This window comes from Macaca nemestrina, chromosome 16 (assembly GCF_043159975.1).
Source record: "Macaca nemestrina isolate mMacNem1 chromosome 16, mMacNem.hap1, whole genome shotgun sequence".
NCBI lineage: Eukaryota > Metazoa > Chordata > Mammalia > Primates > Cercopithecidae > Macaca > Macaca nemestrina.
This window is the reverse complement of record NC_092140.1, coordinates 10319482-10338415: the sequence shown is the minus strand read 5'-3', so window position 1 is coordinate 10338415 and position 18934 is coordinate 10319482. Positions and strand designations below refer to the sequence as shown.

General features: G+C 36.0%; 1 long non-coding RNA gene across 3 annotated transcripts in view; it reads left to right on the top strand.

Moving 5' to 3' along the window:
* Positions 1 to 18934, top strand: part of LOC105485348 (uncharacterized) — a 272528-nt gene that overhangs the window by 64859 nt on the left and 188735 nt on the right. For all 3 annotated transcript variants that reach the window (XR_011615103.1, XR_011615104.1, XR_989527.2), the window contains one exon: positions 15841 to 15941. This is a non-coding gene — a long non-coding RNA (uncharacterized lncRNA). The remainder of the gene's footprint in view (positions 1 to 15840; positions 15942 to 18934) is intronic.

Here is an 18934-nt window from a genome sequence, read left to right as displayed (position 1 = left end):
TGAACACACATGTTCATTCTTTTGGGAAAATAGCTAGAATGAGAATTACTTCGTTGTATGGTAAGTGGAAGTTTAACTTTAAAAGAAACAGTTCTCTAAAACAACTTGTACAATTTTACACTCTTAAGAGGGTTCCAGTTGCTAGACATACCCACCAAAATTTGGTGTTATCAGTATTTATAATTTTAGGCAATCAATGAATATGGAAAGTATCTGGTGAATTTAATTTGCATTTACATGATGACTAATGGCATTTTCATGAGCTTGTGATCATTTACATCTTCTTTATTAAAATTGCCATTCAGATCTTCTGGTTAAGTTGAATTGTGTTATTTGCCTTCTTGTTATTGAGTTACAGTGTTTTGTTTCAACACATTCTGGACACCAGTCCTTTGCTAGCTATATGAATTGCAAATATTTTCTCTAGTGGAGCTATTGTTTTCATTCTGTCAGTGTCTTTTGGAGTGCAGAATATTTTAATTTGATAAAGTCCAGGTTACCGAGTCTTTTTATGCTTTCTGCTCTTGGTGTTCTATATGAGAAATCTTTGCTTTCTTCAGGTTCAAAATGATTTTCTTCTGTTTGTTGTTGGAAGTTAATAGCATGTATGTTTAGGTTTATGATCCACTTAAAAGTTAATTTTTCTATAGGTACAAAAGAAGAGTTCAGGATTATTTTATTTCATTCTTTCTCATGTATGGGACCAGCAGCCTCTGGCATTCCTGGCTGTGTCTTTTGATGTGAGCTGGCACGAGGGGGGTCCAGGCCTCAGTGTTCCAGGCCTGCTGCTCTGGGGGCAGGGGCTGGGAGGAAGGAAGGAGCTTGGTGAACTCCTAGCCACTGTCATCTAGAATGTCATCTCTGAAACACAGAGTTGGGGGCATAAGAAATGTTGGTGGTCTACTCCTGGGGAGACACTGAAGCATTTGGTTGGCAGCTGGAGTGAGAGTAAGTTATGTATTTTTGGCCACACATGACCAGAATGGAGCTTTCTTCATGTTGTGTCAAGGGGGTGGGGAAGGAGTGGATGGCAGCCCAGGTGCCAGAGATTCCTCATTGATTGTATCAAGATTTAATAGATTTTTCCTGATTCTGTTTTTAAAAATTTGTTGTACAGGTTATTTTTCAGAAACTTTATTTTACTTTTTAAGTAGTGGTGACCAATTATGGTTGTTTCCCTGGAGAGAAGGCCCATGGAGATCCTCATTCTGTCATTCCAGAAGTTGTCTTCCACAAGTATGTCTTTGTAAGTTATTATTACTAATTTGTTGGAGGTTATTTTGTTGCTTTGGTTGCAAATATTTTCTAATCAATGGTTTGTCATGCATATCTTCTTATGGTCTCTCTTTTATTAATATAAAAAAAAGCTTAGTTTTGATGTGCTTTGCAAATAGCCTTAAAAGATCATTCCCCTTTCTCAAAATCTTAATTATGCTTTCATATTTATATATTTAATCTCTCTAGATTTGAAATTTTTATGTCATAGATGAATTGAATTTTATCTTTTTCCATACATAAAACAGTAGCCACATCAACATTTATTAAATAATCTTTTATTCTCCCGTGGGTTTGCAACTGTCACTGTATCCTAAATCAAGTTTCTACATATATTTGATCAGTCTCTAGACCCCATTTTACTGCATTTCAGTAATTTATTTGTCCATTTTCAGTGCCAATTCCACTTTATCTAAACTGTTTTAAATTTATGATGTCTTGATATTTGAAAGGGCAAATTCTAACAATATATTATGGTTTTTCTCTTCATTTAAAAATGGAAGAAATAACATCATCATGTCATCATCTGTTCTTATCATAGTTCTTCTCCTCCTCCTCCTCTAACTTCTTCTTTTAACTTTTTCTTCTTTCTTCGTCATTTTCCTGCTCCTCCTTCTTTCTCCCAGTTCTTCTCCTTCCTTTTCTTAGAGTATCATTCATAACATTACTTATTCATCTCTTTGGCTCTTTTAAAATATGTATTTTATTAGCCTTCCATAGGGTGGCATTTTTTGTTTGTTTGTTTGTTTTTTTGAGATGGAGTTTTGCTCTGTTGTCCGGGCTGGAGTGCAGGGGGGTGATCTCAGTTCACTGCAACCTCCGCCTCCTGGGTTCAAGTGATTCTCCTGCCTCAGCCTCCAAGTAGCTGGGATTACAGGTATGTACTACTACACCTGGCTAATTTTTGTATTTTTAGTAGAGACAGGGTTTCATCATGTTGTCCAGGCTGGTCTCAAACTCCTGACCTCAGGTGATCCACCCACCTTGTCCTCCCAAACCACAGGATTGCATTTCAAAGAACCAATGTTTTGCTTTATTGAAGCAACGTTATTTTCAATTTCATTCAAAATGTATTTTATTCTAAAATTTTCAATAATTTCTGCTTTTGTTTTTATTGCATTTCTTTTCCACATAGTTCAGGTTTTAGATAGTCTTTTCCTAGCTTTATATTTTAGATGCATAGCTTGTTAATTATGAGCCTTTTTCTTTTTAAACTAAGCTATTAATCTCTTTATAAGAACCGTTTTAGCTGCATTCTGAAGTCTTAATGTATATGATTTCCATTCTCTGTCCATTCTAAACTTGTCCATTATAATTCCTGCTCTGACTCATAAGCATTTTCAATTTTTTTAAAAATTTCCAAATCACACAACTTTTATAATTATATTTTCCGAAATATTCCATGGAAGAGTGAAAATGAAGTGCAGTTTTCTTTGTCTTCATTAGATCAGGCTTGTTGTGCCAGTTACAGATATATTGCCTCTTTGCTCCAAATTCATGCTCCATAGCCCCCTTAGAACATTCTTTTTTTCTCTTATCAGATGGTGTTAAGCTACTTTGGGAGCTACATTTGCTTGGTAGTAAGTTATGTTAGCAGAGGCCTGAGGGACATGGAAGGAGGAAGGGCTCTTCCTTCTGGTCCTGGTGAGCACCTCTCAGCAGGCTCCTGCAGTATGTGGGACTGTGTGTGGGGCACCTGCTCACGAGACAGCTCACCCAGCTCACCACCTCCTTAGGTGGCTTCGCAACATCAGTACTGTGATACCTCCTGAAAGCTGGCTTTTCTTGGCAACTCAGATGGAGGCTTCCCAGTGGGTTCTGCCAGCACCCAGTGACCTTTCCTGTTCTGTGACTCTGTTTATGCCCTCTGAGACAAGGTCTCAATCTTAGCCCTCTGAATTTTTCCTTCTTTAGTTACTCTAGCTCAGTCATAGAGGTAGGGGGTGCTCCTGTATCTGCTATTCCTATAATCTTTAAAGTTAACTTTATGCGTCATACTCCTTCAGTCATAGTTAATAATGAGTAATATTAAGATATCCCTGTTCATGCTGCCTGCGATTTCTCTCTCTTGATTGGACTCTAATACAATATTGCTGTTCTCCGGCATCTATTTTTATGGTTTGCTTCCACTACTTATAAAGGGAAGTTACAATTTTCCACTCTAATGATAGATTTGTACCATCTTTATACTTCTTTCAATTTCTGCTATATATATTTTGTGGCAATAATATTACAAGTGTATAAGTTGAACATTTTTTCTTTTTCTCATTAATGAATTTTTTTATCATTATATAATTATACCACATCACCTCTACTAAAGTCTATTTTATATGATATTATTACGGCTGCATCAACTGACTCCTGTTGAGCATTTAACTGGAGTAGATTTTTTCCATCCTTTATTCTTAGACCTCTCTATTCTCTATTCCTTGATACTTCAGAGGGTATTGTTTGTTAAATCAAGTATAACTATCTTTATCTTTCCTCTACTTGTTTGGAAATTTTCCTCATAAATGTGAGAGAGACATAGAAACTAAAATGTTCTTGAAAAGTTTATTTCAGCAGAAAAATTATTTTAGGTGATCAGGGAAAGAAAAAAATTTTACTCATGTTCTCTACATGCAGTGGATCCCCTGGATAGTATAGTACAAAATTAATGATTTCATTCTGTTTTAAAACATAAAACGTCTTTGTTTTAATATCAGTGATTTTCCTCACATTATATACTATTGCCAAGTAGTTTGGGTTTATACCTTTTTTTGTGTTATATCCACAAGTTAGACAACATTGTTACATATAATTATTGCCTATATTACTTATATGTTTATAAATGACATAAAGTCTTCTAGTTATTTGTCATTGACTTTGCCTTCAATATTGTGGTAATTGGGGGCTCACTGCAGGGATTTTAACCCCAAGTGCCATAATCAGACAATTTTTAAAGTTGGACAACATTGAAGCCACTGTGAGAACTTACAGGCTATTTACTTGGGTGAGAAATTGTAAGACTTCAAGTTAATGGAGTGACCTAGGTTTTAAATAAGATAAGATAAATGTGAGAAATATATGGGAATGTTTTGGGTGAATGAATTATTTTAGGTGATCAGGGAAAAAGAATTCAAGATGACTTCCAAGTTAACTATAAATTTATCTGGACAGGAATTCGTACAGAGGTTAAATTTGAATGTAATACATAACTAGTTAATTTCTGTACTTGTGTTTGCAGTGTTTCTGAAACATCCAGTTTGAGAGGTATGAGTAGGGGGTTGGAAATACAAGTTGGAGGAGCATCGTGGATTGTTGTCATAGATGTGGAATCATTTGTACAAAAGTGGATGTGATCACAGGTCAATGGCATAAAGCCTGAGAGATTGACTTGGTTGTGTGCAGGGATCTGCACCCCTTAGCTCTGAATTAGTGCAAGGATTTCAGGGAAATTTGTGTTCAGGCGGACCTTCCAATTCTAGCCTTAGGATATTATCTTAGCCATTCTGCTTTAAAGTTTTGAAACTTACAGAAATGTAGCTTGGGAAACATACACTCCTGTGAATGCCTGGTTTTTCATATGCTCTCATTTTTCCCTCCTTTTTGGTCTTGACTCTCAATATTTTCCAAGTTTTAAGGTACAAGTTTTTCTGTGTATTTAATAGCATTCTTATAAAGAAATAGTCTTTTATTTCTGAGGAAAATGTTTCCTAAGAAGAGTTTTTGAAAATAAACGTAAAATCATAGCGATTTTAGTCTCCTTTAAGTTTCCAAGTGCTGTAAAGAAAACTGTAAAACTCAAAATGAAGAAATCAGATATTCAGATCTTCTGACTGTAGTAATTTCTCACCTTTCACTTACTCAAAAAGCTTCCTGTAATTTTAAGTTTTTGCCAAGTACATGTCTTTCAACTATAAACTTTCACACCTACAATATAATCCAGATGGAGAATTTATGCTTCTTGAATACTGAAGCAGATCTATACTATGTTACACAGTGAAGGCATTCAAGACAGCATTTAGTTTGATATGAAGCTGAAAAGTTTAACAAAATTCTTTTCCCCCCCACATGCTTTCATCCTGAAGCAAAACTAGCCAAGATCAGAGCTAGTTAATTTGCTATCTGGGGAATTTATATCATCCCGGTTTTTTTAAATTATTTTTTTCAATACTGTTTAGAAGTGATGCTTTCTTGAACATGGACCATTATAGAAAAAAATTACTAAAGTTTACTAGCTACGAGTGTAAAGGATTTATAAATTAGATGGATCCCACAGTAGTAGCAGGAATTGTTGCTTCTAGAATGGAAAACATTTTTCTACAATTAAGGGCAAATTTCAAATATACCTTTCTCTTTTTTGTTGCACTGACAGTATTATATCTAGAGGGATTTTTAGTATTATAATTTATAGGTTGAAAAACAAGTTTTCTAATTATGTTTTCTCCACAAAATAGATTCATATTAAGACAAATATACATTTAATTTTACTTTCATTAATAACTTGTTTATAGAGTCTTTGTTGAGAGAATATTGTTTATTTTTCTAAATATATTGGAAATGAAATTAAAAGATGAAATGAGTTTAACTAGGTGGTGCTCAAAGAATTACAGTCAGGAACATGGATAACCATCAACCCAAATGTATTTACAATGAGTCACTACCTACTTCTTGAACAAGGTAATGGTGTGATTAAAATGGTGTTTTCTGAAGACTATTTCAGCGGTTATATGTAGGATAGATGGATGGGATCACATAATTTCAGACAGCTACTTCCAAAAGATTACTTGCCACATTGGCATGGAGTTCTGCCTTTGTATGGAAGTCTTGGCTCTAGGAAAAACTGAAGGTCTGGCTCTGAGAAAAGCTATTCTCAAATTCCCAAAGAAAAAGATACGGGTGAAATAAATCAAATAACAAGCAGGCAGTTTTAGAAAGGAAAGCAGCAGCAGTTAAATTATATAAAAGAGTAACCCGATGATTTATTTCAAAAGAAGGCAAAGGATGAAGACATGGAAATGATAAAAGAAAAAAAAAAGAATATTATGGGTAACTTTAGAATAGCTAATACCTAAATCATGAAAATTCCAGGACTAGAAAGGAATAGCTAACAGAAATATCTATAATTAACTAAATAGAGAAAATCTTACTGAGCTAAAACAAACAAACAAACAAACAAAAAAAAACCACCTTACATTTTGGTGTAAAAGATTTCAAAAGGACAAGACAGGAATACAGAATGTTAGATAGAGATAGACAAGTATGGAGTATCACTATTTTTTCTTTGAAAATTTAAACTCTCCCATGCACTCTGTGAGTTTACTGCAGCCTGCCAGGCCTCTGGCATACAGTTTGGAAGCTATGAACTTTAATGATTGCAGGTCAGGTGATCTGAGTTTAATATTTAGGTTGTGAGTGTGCTTTCTAAAAACACTGCCCATATCAGCTTATCACTTGTGGACCAGTTAGATAATCATGCCTAGGTGTATTAGTCAGGGTTCTCTAGAGGGACAGAACTAATAGGATATATGTGTATATGAAAATGAGTTGATGAAGGAGAATTGACTCACATGATCACAAGGTAAAGTTCACAATAGGCTGTCTGCAAGTTGAGGAGCAGGGAAGCCCATGGTGGATCAGTCCGAGTCCCAAAACCTCAGAAGTAGGGAAGCTGACAGTGCAGTCTTCAGTCTGTGGTCAAAGGTCTGAGAGCCCCTGGCAAACCATTGGTGTTAAGTCCAAGAGTCCAAAAGCTGAAGAACTTGGAGTGTGATGTTCGAGGACAGGAAGCATCCAACATGGGAGAAAGATAAAGGCTGGAAGACTCAGCAAATCTGCTCTTCCACCTTCTCCTGCTGGCTTTATTCTAATTGCACCAGCAGCTGATTAGAGGGTACTCATCCAGATTGAGGGTAGGTCTGCCTCTCCCAATCCACTGACTCAAATGTTAATCTCTTTTGTCAACACCCTCACAGACACACCTATGAATAATACTTGGCATCCTTCAATCCAATGGAGTTGACAATATTAACCATCAAAAGTCCACCCCTTGTCGACTTGAACCCATATACACCTCCTGAAATCATACATGATCTTTAAATAAAGACAATAATAAGGTCATGATTATACCTAATATAATATAGCTATCTTTAGTACAGCCAGAAGTGCACTAATCCTTAACCTAAATGCTATTACATAGCGTTAACAACACTTAAATGCTGATATCAAGTCAATAAATCTTATGTCACATGATAAAGGAAAAAGAAAGGAAATAAAATGAAGATATTTTCTTAGTACAAGTGTATACATGCACAACCATATTCTTAACAAAATAAGGAGATATTCATGACAATTACAGGCCTCATTTCTGCAACTGGTCACATGGTTATAGCTAGTAGTAATGACTACCTCCTTCTACTAACCTTTCAGTATTCTCTTTGCCTTCAGCAAGCATGTCAGCAAGTCTTGGTTTTCACCTGGTGGAGTGATGCAAACCTTCATTACTGAAGGGTCTGGGCCGTTTGTAGTTCTCCCTGGTTTGGGCTGTTATAGTTTCCCGTTGACCTTACTCACAGGCATGGTAATACTAAGAGACACCCTAAGGGATCTCCTGTATTCCATGCATACTATTCCTTACCTACATTGTGGTGTGTAGTAGACTGATTTCTTTATTTTTTTTTTTTTTTTTTTGAGACGGAGTCTTGCTCTGTGCCCCAGGCTGTAGTGCAGTGGCGTGATCTCGGCTCACTGCAAGCTCCGCCTCCCCGGGTTCACGCCATTCTCCTGCCTCAGCCTCCCGAGTAGCTGGGACTACAGGCGCCTGCCACCTCGCCCAGCTAATTTTCTTGTATTTTTAGTAGAGACGGGGTTTCACCGTGTTAGCCAGGATGGTCTCGATCTCCTGACCTCGTGATCCGCCCGTCTCGGCCTCCCAAAGTGCTGGGATTACAGGCTTGAGCCACCGCGCCCGGCCAACTAGACTGATTTCATCTTCGTATTTCAGGTCAATTACCTCAGCCCACACTGTAACTACCTTCCTAGTCTGTTGTCTTAGAGGTAGGAGGAGGCCAAAGTGGCCAGGTGGCAATCTTACCTTCCAATGTAATGGAATCATTGTTGTGTCTCCTGGAGGCAGCATTTCTCCTTCTGAAACTAAAACCTCTAGGCCCGCAGAATGTTGTGTCACGGGAACAGGAAGCAAAAATTTTGCTAGTGGGTCACTAAGGGTGATGGTGAGTGGTGCCACTTCCACTTCCACCCCTTGATTCCTGGACCCATGCATCCTGGCTATGGGGGAAACAGTACCATATACGTTAAACATTACTCAATGCAGACACATTGCAATTCTGCAATGATGCCTAGTCCCCTAATGTGTCATGTGTTATCTTCATGTTACAAATAACACTCAGGTGTAATAAACATTTCAGGATGACCAGCGACTTCTACAACAATATATTTCTCCTGGATTTTCTGACCATAAGGTAAAACTCAATAAAATAAATAATCTAATAATAAAGATCAAAATCGATTTTCTGACCATAAGGCAAAACTCAATAAAATAAATAATCTAATAATAACGATCAAAATCAAATCAGTCCTCTAAGGCCTAACCACTTAGACTTAAAAATTAACTGTTTATTTGTTTATTTACATTTATTCATTTATTTTGAGATGGAGTATTGTTCTGTCAGCCAGACTGGAGTGCAGTGGCATGATCTCGGTTCACTGCAATCTCTGCCTCCCGAGTTCAAGAGATTCTCCTGCCTCAGCTTCCCGAGTAGCTAGGACTACAGGTGTGCACCACCAAACCTGGCCAATTTTTTTTTTTTATTTTTAGTAGAGGTAGAGTTTCCCTATATTGACTAGGCTGGTCTTAAACTTCTGGCCTCAAGTGATCTGCCCACCTCAGGGTCCCAAATCGTTGGGATTACGGGTGTGAGCCACCACACCCAGCCAAAATTATACATTTAAAGAAGTCACTGGATGAGACAGCTTTCAAGCATCACTTTGTTCAATAATGAGTAAGTCAAACTTAAGTTGTCAACCTGAGAAGCTTGTTGGGAAATATGGAGGTTAACAGACGTATGAATTTTCCTCATTCCTTTCCCATAGGGGAAGGTGAGAGCATAAGAGTACACCTCACACTAAAGCAGAGGAGGACAAAGTGTTTCTTGCACAAAATTCAACGCTTTGCCTACTTTATAAATAAATTTTTGCTGGAACCCAGCCCTGTTGACTCATTTAAATATTTTGTAGGGCTCCTTTTGAGCTACAACAGTAGACTTGAGTAACTGCAACAGAAACATACAGCGCTAAGTATTCACCATCTGAAACTTTACAGGAAAATTTGCTCACTCTGCGCTAAAGTGTATGCTCTTTTAGGAACTTTGCACTATAGGAGCCTGTTTATCACTCATGTTGGACCTGGAAGAAAGACAAGTGAACTGGGAAAATATCGGAAACTAAAAAGACAGAAGCACCCGCATTAATCATAGTACCAATGAGTAATGCTTACATTGTTTTGTCTTTAGAATGTAACCTCTACTGCTATTCAGATAGAGGTATGACTAGTTCTGTGTAAATTCACTTCATACAAAATATTAAAGCCCCATGGTAAAAACATGTTAGGGAGAGATAAAAAAAAAAAAAAAAGTACGGTTCTGCAGTATAACCCAACTTCTACCACACACTTCTGAGCTATGTCTCTTCCCCTGAAGCTCGGAATAGAAGATTGAGTTTCATCTTCAGTATCACCATCAACACAGCAAGTTTCTGTTTTGAGTCCTCTATGGCTAGCCTATGGACCATCTAGAATTTCAAGCACAGTAGGTATATAAAGGCAAGATTGCATCCCAAAAAGATGAAGCTTGTTTGAGAAGACACCAATATTTAGAGAGGAATAATAATTTTGGAGAGTTATGGTTGATATTAATGTTCTTAACATGTAGTGGCTACCTTTAGGTGTCAAGGTAATCAGCTTGTGAACTGGTTTTAAGAAAATATTTCCAGTGTAGCTGATACCAGATTCATACCTTCTTTCCTGACCCACCATTCCTGTTATGATTTTGAGTAGAAGTTTCCATATCGTGAAAGAATTTTGCCTCAACCTTCGAGAGAATATCTTATCATGAGAAATCTATTTTTTTTAATTCTTATGCAGTGGTTTTGAATCTCAGCACTCTAAGTTGGGTTAACAAGAAATACTTTATTTTTTTCCTAACTCAAGTTAGTTTCCAATTTGTAGGCCCTGTGAATTGTTCATTGACGGCTCTGGTAGAATATAATAGACATTCTAGGGGGTGCTCCTCTTGAGGGACCCTCTCTTCTCCAGGATTTTACAGTAGTTTCTGTATCTTAGATAAGCAAAACACTTACTTGTGGAAGACACTTCCTGGATTCTGGTTATCTTCTTAACATCATACAGATAAATTGACCTCTGTTTCAAATAAAAAGTCCTCCATTATTTTTCCTCTTGATATTTTCACGTCTGGCTTAAAACCAACATTCTAAACTCAATAGAACATAATTGGTTAAAAATAAAATCCTCAGTTAGTATTTGATGGGGACAGAGTTTCAGTTGGGGAAGATGAAAATTTCTGGACATGGATGCAGGTGATGTATGCACAGTGTGAATGTACCTGATACCACTGAGATCAAATACGTTTAAAATAATGAATTTTATCACAACTAAACACATAATATTCAAAGTTAAAAAAAAGGACAGGTATTTTTACAGTAAGTTATTACATACATTAAAATATATATTGTTTCTAACAAGGTTTCCCACTTTTTGTGCCTTTTTATGGGAAATTATCTCAAATTTATTTCATGAAGCTACTAGATACCTGATACCCAAATCAGATGAGGTGTATGTTTTTTAAAAAAAGAACAATAAAGCATTCTCGTCCACTGTCATAAATGTGAACACTAGTACAAACATTAGCAATCAAAATATGACACTGTATGCAACAAATAATCCTTCATGAATAAATTTAATTTTGCTCCATAGATTCAAGAATGTATTGATATTAGATAGTCATTAATATATTTTGTCATAAAAATAAAAACATTTGATGAGGTTACTAGATTCTGTCAAATCAGTCACACATTTATGATTTCTTAAAAATCAAGTTTTAACCAAGTCAGAATTGAAGAAACATTTCTTAATGTGATAACTAGTTACTATGAAGATCTTCCAGCTAATGTGTTACTTAAAGTTGAAGCACTGGAAGTATTCTGGTTAAAATTTGGATCAAGACCAGGATGCTTCGCAACACTGCTTCTCTTGATTGCTGTTGTGTAGATCCTAGCAAGATGAAAAGTAAATAAATAAAACAAAATGTATATGAATTGATAAGAAAGGGAAAATAGCCCATCTTCACAGACAATATAATTTTGTCCTAGGAGGGAAATCTAATAAAATATTCAAAGTGATCAATTAAGTTAATGTAATTAATATTCTTAATAAGGTGATCAAGTTTGCTAGATATATGATCAATATAAAAACATCAGTTGATCTCTATATCTTAAATATGAAACTTTATATAATGTAATTTTATATAAAGATATTAAAGAGCAATAAAAATTATGTCACTTAGGACATGCTTGATTTAGCCAACTTGTGCACAATATTTGAAAGAAAACTATAACATTTTATATTAGACTATATTGAGAACTACTGAATCTTATTGTAAAAAGTCAATTCTCTTGAATTTAATGCATAATCAGTTTAATTCCAATAAAATATTTAGTATTTATTGTATGTTAGGGAAATATTATAAGAATATCTACTTCTTCAGAATACCAATTATATGTACATATTGTAGGCCAGAGAAACTTTTACATATGTATCCAAGGAAACACAGGCAAGAATATATATATATATAAATTTATATATATATATATATATATAATTTTTTTTTGAGACAGGGTCTTGCTCTGACACCCAGGCGGGAGTGTAGTGGAGTGATCACAGCTTACTGCAGCCCCCACCTCCTGGGCTCCAATAATCCTCCCACCTCAGCCTCTGAGTAGCTGGGAGTACAGACGTGCACCATGACATCCAGCTGATTTTTCTGTATTTAGTAGAGATGGGTTTTCACTTTGTTGTGTAGGCTGATCTCAAACCCCTGGGCTCAAGCAATTCTCCTACCTTGGCCTCTCAAAGTGCTGGGATTACAGACATGAGTCACCATGCCCGGCCACAAGAATATTCTTAAAAGAATATTTGCAAACAAAGAAAACTACAAATGTGTTAATCAAAATAAGAATAAAGTATTATATGTAACATAAGTTATGTCTTACGTGACAATAAGAATAAACTAACTTGAGCTACACATGTGAATATGAATGAAACAATACAGTATTCAGCAAGGCAGTTTATAGAAGACATGCTATGTGATAAGATTTATACATAATCAAATAACATATTCAAACATAAGTTATATAATTTCATCATAATGATCACTAAAGTTAGGATGGTGATTAGTTGTAGATAGAAGAGAGAATAGGTCTAGATCAGGTAAGGGATTTCATTTAAATTGGGAATGCCATTGATAGGCTGGGGTTGAGTACTTACTTCATAGGCTGGGTTAAGTATTGTGTCATTTTTGGAAACTTACTGTGCCTTAACTCTTTTAGAATGAAGTAAAAATGAGCATCATACAAAGAGAAAATTACCCTAATAAACAGAAGGAAAGTCAGGTGACCACAAGAGGTAAACCAGGAAGACTACAGCTTGGACAAAGTTTTTTGAGCCAACTCTGGCTCAGAATGATTGGAAAGGGTTTTGGGGAGCAAGGAAGAGCCAGCAGATTTCAAAATAGAAAAGAAAACTTAAGGGCCGGGAAACAAAGTATATCAGGGAGGACAAAGAGACTAACATGTAAAATGTAGTTTTAAGAGAGATGGCAATCCCTTTCCTGAAACACTGATAAGCGTAAGTGTCCAGTGAGACCCAACTCTTTGTTGTTTAATAGATATTAATCATGGATAAGACAGAGACTTGGTCTCAAAGAGCTTATTGTAATTTAATGGAGAGACTGACATATAAAAATGATGAAACACATACATGTATATTGTGTGGTACTGCACACGATGTGATAAGTAATTTTGCTAGGATCTTTGAGCAAGGGTGGGAGTCCGTCCTCCTCACAGGGCATTTGAATTAATTGCAGTAATACTGAGTTTTGCATGGACAGAACTAAGATGTCAGTTCACTTGGGTAGAGTTTAAGTTACACAGGATAGGCACTGGGGATGTTTGGGGAAATTGGAATGGAGTAACTTTCCACTGGAATGGAGAAGAGACTGCAGAGTTGGTTGAGGTCTGATTGTGAAGTGCCTCAAACTCATTTTGGAATTTTGGCAATGGGAAAGCTGAGACATGATAATCATATTTGGCTGTGGGATGGGAGAAGATTATTCTAATGGTGATGCACAGGATAAATTAGAGGAGGGAGAGACAAAGGCCAAAATTGTTTGGGAGGGCATTGAAATGAGATGCTGGTGGGATTATGTAGGTTTGACCAATCAGAGCAGGCTGACATTGGGCAGTGTGTCTGAGTCAAAAGACATTTCAGAGGCACAAGGGAAAATATAACTGAGAAAAGGTACATGCAGAAGGCAAAGTGATTTTCACACTTCTGACTTGGATAACTGGGAAGACGGTTGGTAGATCAAGAGCAAGAGTCAGATTATAAATGTTTTAAATTTGATGCATTTTGTTATGAGTGCACAGCACAATGAGTTACCACAAAGTGAACGTAATGCTATCACCATCTCCCAAATAACCCTTGGTTTTTAGTGTGTTCTTGTTGGGTAGACAGACGCACTCCCAAGAAAGCCTATTACATGGGTGAACTTCATGATGGTCTGTCAGGATGTCTAGAAGATTCTTAGTTAAGAATAAAGACCCAATGAGACTCTGAGTTACTACTATTTGGGAAGTCTATTTGATTGTGGAGCTCCAGTGGCTGGTGTGTGTGTGTGTGTGTGTGTGCGCGCGCGCGTGTGTGTGTGCACATGCAAATACAGATAGAAAACAAGAGAACAGAAAGCACAAAACATAGGTAGTCATTGGAATACAGCTGCAAAACTGAATTGAAGGGGTTATTTCTAAGATATTTAGCCTGAGTAGAAAAGATTGCAGAATACTGTGTTGGATGTTTATTTTTTCCTAAGAGGTAGAAGGAAGGAAGGAGGAAGATATGATGGGAGGAAGGAGAGAGAAAAGGAGGGAAAAGAAAGTTTCTCCAGCAGAGACGTAGACTCTAAACTGTCTTACAGAAAACAGGTGTAAAAAACTGGTTTAAAAAGCTATTTTAAAGATTAGGGAACTGAAGCTCATTGAGATAAGGTCCATTTCCAAACATGAGAATCAGGCAAGAGAGGATATATTTGAATCCTGAATATCTTAACATATGACACATATTCTTTTTTAAAACCTATAGATTCAAGGGGTGCAGGAGGTACATGTACAGGTTTGCTACATGGGTATATTTCATAATGCTGGGATTTGGGCTTCTATCCATTCCATCATCTGGATAATGAACACAGTACCCAATAGGTAATTTTTCAACCCTTAATCCCTCCTTCTCTTTCCCTTTTGGAATCCCCAGTATCTGTTGTTTCCATCTGAATGCCCATGAGTATGTTTTGTTTTGCTCCCACTTATAAGTGAGAATATGTAGTATTTTATGTTCTGTCTCTGTATATAGTCATTTAGGTTAATGACTTCTGGCTGCATCCATGTTGCAGAAAAGGGCATGATTTCATTCTTTTAATGGCTTCGTAGTATTCCATGGTGTATATGTACCACATTTTCCTTATCCAATCTACTGTTGATGGACACTTAGGTTTAATCCATGAATTTGCTATTGTGAACAGTGCTGTAATAAACATACAAGTGCAGGTGTCTTTTTGATAAAACAGTATCTTTTCCTTTGGGTAGGTACCCAGTAGTGGGATTGTTGGGATAAAGGGTAGCTCCATTTTTAGAAGTATATATTCCTTTTTTTTTTTTTTTTAATGGAGTCTTGCTCTGTCACCCAGGCTGGGGTGCAGTGTCGCGATCTCGGCTCACTGCAAGCTCCGCCTCCTGGGTTCACGCCATTCTCCTGCTTCAGCCTCCCAAGTAGCTGGGACTACAGGCGCCTGCCACCACGAGAAATGCATATTCTTTATCATTGCATTATATCACCCTCCCTCGGTGGAATATGTCCCCAAGAAAGACGTTTAATCATATTCTTCTTTGGACATTAGATCATTATTTTATGTCTGTATGTTTGTCTTTTCAATTACAAGATTTAAGTTCATTAATTGCATATATACTTAAACAGCAAAACAATAATAATACAAATTAAAATGATGATGAAATACTATACTCCTATATGAGTGGCTAAACTCTAGAATGCTGCCAACACCAAATGCTGACAGAGACATAGAGCAACAAGAAGTCTGTTCTTTGGTGGTTGGGATGCAAAATGGTACCACCACTTTGGGATACAATTGGAAGTTTCTTTAAAAACCAAATATATTCTAACCATATGATCTAGCAATTGTACTCTTTGTCATTTACCCAAAGGAGGTGAAATTTGTGTCTACACAAAAACCTGCACATGAAGATTTATAGCAGCTTTATATGTAATTGCTAAATTTGGAAGCAACCAAGATGTCCTTCCGTGGGTGAGTAAATTGCACTATATCCAGGCAATGGAATATTATTTAAGGCTAAAAAGAAATAAGCTATTAAGCCTTAGAAAGACAGCGAGGAAACTTAAAAGGATAATACTAAATGACAGAAGCTAATCTGAAAAGACTAGTATCATTCCAAGTATATGAAAGATATATTTTAGAAGAGGCTAAACTATGTAGATAATAAGAAGATCCATGGTTTCTAGGGGTTGGTGGGAGGAAAGAATGAATAGGTAAAGAACAGAAGATTTTTAGGGCAGTAAACGTGCAGACTATGATACTGTAATGGTAGATACATGTCATTATATATTTGTCAAAATCCATAGAATGTACACCACCAAGAGTGAACCCTAACATAACCTATGGAATGTGGGTGATAATGATGTGTCAATGTAGATTCATCAATTGTCATAAATGTACCACTCTGGTGGAGGATGTTGATAGTGGGGGAGGTGGCAATGGGGATGGGGGCGGGGGCGAATGGTAAATCTCTACAGTGTATGTTCAATTTTGCTGTGAACCTAAATCTACTCTAAATAATATAGTCACTTATTGTTTTAAAGCAGCCAGTAAAACCTGCATTACAGATTTTCAGCATATCCTTGGTAGGATGAATTAATATTACCTGATATATATTATTTGTAATTTCAATTACTCGAGAAGCTAAGATTCTATCTATCTCGGTTACATTAAGATAATTTGTCATTGAGAGAGAATATCCAAGTTTCTGAAACTTTCTTTTTCAACATTGAAGGATTAACATCTTAGACCTTCAATCTTTTATTTGGAATGTCTGTCATTTTTGAAAAGATGAAGAACCTTACACCTCAATGCAGAGCTACTTTTTCTTTCAGGACACGACTATGAAGGATATATGACATTTATTATCAGTTGGTGAAAGGAAAGGTCTGAGCAGACGAAGTTCAGTGATAAATCTAAATATCTTTTCATCACATTTTGTACTATTTTTCTTTAGTTATTTTTGTTAGACCTGCAGCTCACAAAGCAAAATTATTTCTAACACCATTAAAATGCTCTTCACACTTCAAGTGTAAATGCTTATTTGTTCTTAGTATTTCTCTGAACAGAACAATTGTCTGAAAATAATGTCTGGCATGTCTTTTCAGAGAAAGGTTAACAGAGAATAGACTCAAAGCACAGCACAAAATTCTACTCTGCATTCTTCACTTTAGAAAACAGTTTAAAGTAGTTGAATTACTTATAAAAGTACATAGCAATGACAGCTTCCTGTTAATGTACCTCGCTTCTTGAAGTTTGTTTAAGCAGTTGTGGCACTACTGAATGATGGTCTATTTTCTTTAAAACACCAACGAGAAGTGTAATCTTCCAGAAAAAAAAAAACTACTATTTAACTTTTAAACTTTTTATTCTTCAGTAACTGTCATACTTTTGGGTGAAGGCCACAAGTGATTTCTTCCTCTATTACACCTGAAAAGTTGCATTCACATTGAGCTAAACTTCTCCAGAGTTTTCAGGAAGTTGAGCTAATGTTATTGAAAAAGTATTATTTAATAAAAAGGCTTTTTTCATTCAATTGAATGCCAGGAGACTGACATTAAGAGATATTCAATATTTGTCACTTAATCTCCAACAGTCAGGGTCTGGTTGGATAAGAGTCCAAAGACAGAGAAACTGTACCTGATACATATTATTTTCAATTCACTTAAAATGCAATAGGATGATATTCATCTTCTAGTGTATGACAATTGTTAAAATTTTATATAACATGAGAAAATAAAAGTATATTAGCTAAAAGCTTCAGTGTTTGATGTGTCTAATGATTTGAGCCCCTTTCTCATTTTTTGAACCGTAATTAATGAGCGTTTTTGAGAAGATCTGGATACATGTTTACCACCGTTGTCTTATCATTGAAAAATCTCTCTATGTTATGAAGTATAGATATTTTGATACCTTTAAAACAGAACTTATATATTTTGAAGCTGCCTTCAATTAGTGGTTCTAACTTTTAAAATATATGAAATAATGCTTATTTATTTGAAAGTTTTACTTTTTGAAACATTTATTTCTTTTGTTGTACAACATAAACAGCCTGGAAACTTGGCCTTGTGTCAAATGCATGACAAACTCAAACTTATCTCCATGTATTGGATCATAATTCTGAAAACTGAATGGCTCTTCATATCATTTTTTAACTTTTAACAGTGTTATTCTTCAGAGTCATCCACACTAGACTATTTTTATTCAACAATGCCAGCTTTTAAAGGGAAATTTTATATTGATCAGGAATAAATTCTCAAGTCCAAGTAACACAAAAAGCTTAAGTTACAATGACTTGATAATAGGGGTTTATTTTTCTCACATAACAAGGAGTTTTCACATAACAAGGTTTTTGGTGGTATTGGTGGAGCAGTTAAACATTCTTAGGGCCAATGACCCAGTAATTTTGTTGGTATTTTTCTCATGGGCACGAAATGGCTGCTGAAGCTCCAGGCATCACATCTTGAGCAAGATATGTATGTTTCATATACTCATGTTTACAACTCTCTCTCTCTCTCTCTCTTCACTGGGTTTCCCAGGAATATCCTTTGAAGTCTTCCTTTTACATCTATTTACATTTCAGGTGTTAGAATCAGTCACATTTATACCAAGAAGAATCGGAACCTAGGTAGGCAGGCTTTTGTGTGTAAGCCCCTTTAGTAAGAAGGTGAAATATGACAAGAGTTTAGGAGTGGTTTTCTGGTTGCAGGTTATATGTCTGCCACTATTGTATTCCTCCTTTGAAATTAAGGGAAATTTTATTAACCTCATGAAGAATTAGTCACATTTTCCTGTAGTAAGTGTAGAAGATTACTCCCAAAGATTAAATATTTTCATTTTCTTTCTTCTATTACTCTTCTTTTCAACCTCATGAAACTTGTGCTAATTAGGAAGAGAGGAAACATGAATAATCGTTGTATAATATGGTAGAGAGAGGCAATTTGGTGACTGAGACTCAAACTCGA